General features: G+C 42.7%; 1 pseudogene; it reads right to left on the reverse strand.

Moving 5' to 3' along the window:
* Positions 1–1764: 1764 nt before the first annotated feature.
* LOC102752663 lies at positions 1765–3087 on the reverse strand (annotated as a pseudogene).
* Between the last annotated feature and the right edge of the window lie 1165 nt (positions 3088–4252).

The following is a 4252-nucleotide window of genomic DNA, read 5'->3' on the forward strand; positions in this document are numbered from 1 at the left end:
CACAGCCCCCTGCAACAGGAATCCCAAGAGAGCCTGGTGCCCTGGAAGTGAGAGAGCCAAGAGAGGAAGGGGGCCAAAATTCCTTTGTTTTTGGTAATTTATATATTTAGATTTCACGTGCTTGCAGTGGACACACCCATCCTGGCCACTGACTCATTTTTTAATTTTTATTTTATTGTTTAAAGTATTACAAATAGTAGTACATATGTGTCCTTTTTTTCCCCCATTGACCATTTTTCAGGTGTGATTGAAGGGCAATAAGACTTCCACATCATTCAGACCTTACTGGGCATGCATTTAAATTGCCTTTGTCTAATCCCTTCCCCCATCAATTAGCAGAGAACAGACTTGGAGAATGTTAAATGCAGCTTTTTGGCAAAGCTGTGTAAATGGCATACCTATACTATTTGGTCTCCCCTTTCACTCCTTTACTGTTAATAACCAGGTTATTTTAACAATATAATTTATATTGTTAAGTTTTGGAGAAACTTCTGTATTGTTTTCCATAATAGCTGAGCCAGTTTACATTTCCACCCAATGTGTACAAGGATTTTGTTTTCTCTACATCCTTGCCAACACTTGTTATGTATTGTAATTTTTATGATAGTCATTCTAATATATGTGAGGTTGTATCTCTTTGTGGTTTTAATAAGTATTTTCCCAATTATTAGTGATATTGAACATCTTTTTATATACCTGTAGGCTATATACATATTGTTTTTTGAAAAATGTCTTGTGAGATCCTTTGTCCATTTTTAATAGGGTTATTTTTTATCTTTTTTTTCCATGTGGAGTTTTCTGACTTTTTAAAAATATATTTTGGATATTAACTTCTTATCAATTATATGGTTTGCAAATATTTTATTCCATTCCTTAGGTTGCCCTTTAAATTTTTTAAGTGTTTTCTTTGCTATGCATAAGCTTTTTAGTCTGATGTAGCCCCATTTGTTTATTTTCACCTTTGTTGCCTGTATTTTAGGTGTTATAACAAAAAATATGTTGCCAAGGCCAATGTTGAGGAACTTTTATTCTATATTTTCTTTCAAATTTTTTACAGTTTTAGGTCTTACACTTGTGTGTAATGTATTCCAAATTAATATTTGTGTATGGTATAAGATATTGTTCCAATTTCACTTTTTCCCCCCATAAATATCTAGTTTTCTAAACAGCATTTATTGAAGAGACTATCCTTTCCCTGTTGTGTGTACTTGGCAACTGTGTCAGAGATTAGTTGACTGAATCTGTGTGGGTTTACTTCTATGCTCTCTAGTCTTTGCCATTGATATATGTGTCTGTTTTCAATTTTTTTATTGATTTTTAGAGAAAAAGGGATGGAGGGCGGGAGAGAGAGAGAGAGAGAGAGAGAGAGAGATATGAGAAACATCAACATTGATTGGCTGCCTCCTGCACTTTAGATCATTTATAAGAATGCATATTTTACCTGAATATTGCTCATGTTCACTGTCTCCTCATTGGTTTTTCTGTCTAGATTATCTATCTGTTGTTGAAATTGAGGTGTTAAGGTCTCCTATTATTATTATATTGCTTTTTATATATTTAGATGATCTAATGTTGGGTTCCTATATATTAAGAACTGTTATATTCCCTTGATGAATTGACCTCTTTATAATTATATAGTTACTAGAGGCCCGGTGCATGAAATTTATGCACTGGCGGCGGGGGGTCCCTCAGCCTGGCCTGCACCTTCTCACAGTCCAGGACCCCTCAGGGGATGCCCACTTGTTCTTTGGGATTTTTTCATTGTCAGATAAAAGGATATGTACATTGGGGCAATCCAATGTCACCCCCTCCCCCCAGCCACTCCTGGTACAGCTCCTGCACATGGGCACTGGTCTCCAGGGGCCACCCTGGGATGGCAGCTTAGATGCCTTAAATCTGCCACAGCAGTGCCCTGTCTGCACGCCCGTCCTTGCCTGGGCCTGGCCCTTGATGCTTAGGCATCCCTGGCGCAGGCCAGAACCTCCACAAAGTGGCAGGAGAACTTGCCCCTCTACAGCTTCAGGACCACTTCTGGATGTTCTGAAAGCTGTAAACAGCCTCAAAGCATAGCAGAACCTCTCCGTCCCTTTCAAGGGTGACCTCCTGGAAGACTTTGTTCCTCATGGTGCTGTGGGTGAGCACTCCCACATCCTCATTGAACAGCTCCTTGGCCATGTGCCTGAAGTTGTGAGCCAGGTATCAGATGGAGCTGGCACACTCATGGAGCCTCACCTCCTTCTCCTTCATGTCTCCAAACAGAGTGTTCACAGCGGCGTCATTCGAGACGAGGTCACTTTGCTCCATTATCTGGACAATTTCACCTGAGGTTAACACGCAGTTAGCACCCTGAGAACTATGCAAAGCTGTGAGAACATCTCCTCAAAGGGCCTCCAGTTTCTTGTCATAACATGGGGTCACAATGACGTGAAAAATCTTATCTGGGGACAGGTTCTTCCATCTGGCGAAGTAAACCTTCACCAGGGAGCCCATGATCCGCTGGGGAGACTTAACTGAGCAGAGGTGGGGGGTGATGGGGTGACCCAGCATGCACTCTGCATATCAGACCCAGCTTGGGCAGGCAGAGGCCAGCATGAGTAGCTTGAGATGTTCCTCACGGTGCTGGCAGTACCAACACACATTCCTTCTCACTCTCCAGGATGCTGAAGTCCACAGCTATCTTCATGTCAAAGACAGTGTGTCCCAAGGCTTTTGAAGAAGCTGCAGAGCCTTTTGGATGCATCAGTGACACTGAGGCTGAATTTAGCAGCAAAATAAGGCAGAGACTGAGGACACACAGACACTGCCAGCACCTTGTGCTGGGAGGTAACACATTTCTTATTAAGGTTCAGAACACGGAAGAAGTCCTTGGTGTTCTGTTGAAAAACTTGGACTCCTTCCTCTGAGGTCACACAACTGTCACACGCCAGGCAGTCACTCAGAAATATCTTGGCATCGGGCAACTTATGGAATTCTCCCTTTCTCTTCGTTCTCCTGAACCAGAAGCCAGACGTTGACTGCAGCATTCTCTTGATCATTGGTTTTTATTTTTTTACTACATTCCTTCCATGTGCAGTGCTCACAATTCATCTGGAGCGGGGTGGGTGGTGGCTGGCTCGAGTGAGCTGGAGGAAGCATGGGGAGAGCAGTCACTGATGGTCACCTCTGGCATTGCTGTTGGTATCTTTTCTTCCTTGTGGGGTGTCTAGGGAGGGGAAGCAGCTGCAGTGCCCGAGGCTGAGTTCCAGGAGGCCAACAGCGCTGTCAGGATTGTGCTGGCTGCGGAGGTCCGTTGGTGTCTGGTTTATCCTCTGGAGATTGAACCCGCAGGACTACTAAGGGAGCTAGTCCCCAGTTGCGCCCCGCCTCTGCCACCGATTGTTTGGAGTCTGAGGGCAGGGAGGAGGGACCAAGCGGTCTGCCTTCCACCTGCTCACCAGTCGCTGCTGCCATGGATTCATCAGAGCCTGAGGGACCCCAGGTCCCCCGTTAGCCATCCCCTGATCAATGGAGCCTGCTGTTCCATTGTCTGTCCAGTCATTTAGGTCATGACAGCCCTTGGCTTTTTATACATTAGGATATTTATCTCTTGTCAGAGATTTTTTAAAAAATATATTTCAGAGAGGAAGGGAGAGGGAGAGAGAGATAGAAACATCAATGATGAGAGAGAATCATTGATTGGCTGCCTCTTGCACGTCCCCTACTGGGGATCAAGCCCTCAACCCAGGCATGTGACCTTGGCGGGAATCAAACCTGGGACCCTTCAGTCCACAGGCTGACGTTCTATCCATTGAGCCAAATGAGCTAGGGCTCTTGTCAGAGATTTTTGACTTAAAGTCTATTAGTCTAATATAAATAAACCCAACCCTACTCTCTTTTGACTACAGTTTGAATGGAATATCTTTTTTTGCCTCCTTTCATTTTTAGCCTGTGAGTGTCCTTAAAGCTGAAATTAATATTTGTAGAGTTGGTTATTTTTTTAAATCTACTCAGCCACCCCATGTCTTTTGATTAGAGACTTTATTTCACCTACATTGAAAGTAATTATGGATAACATTTATTATTGCCATTTTCTTAATTGTTTTCTGACTGTTTCATAGTTCCTTTGGTCCTTTCTTATTCTCTTGCTGTCTTTGTGATTTGATGATTTGTTCCCGAGGCTTTAGTTTCTTTCTATTTTATCTCTTTTCTATCATGAAAACATACTAATAACAGTCTATTTTAAGCTAATTATATCTTAACTTTGATCACATAC

The sequence above is a fragment of the Myotis davidii genome, unplaced genomic scaffold (genome assembly GCF_000327345.1).
Source record: "Myotis davidii unplaced genomic scaffold, ASM32734v1 scaffold1719, whole genome shotgun sequence".
Taxonomy (NCBI): Eukaryota; Metazoa; Chordata; class Mammalia; order Chiroptera; family Vespertilionidae; genus Myotis; species Myotis davidii.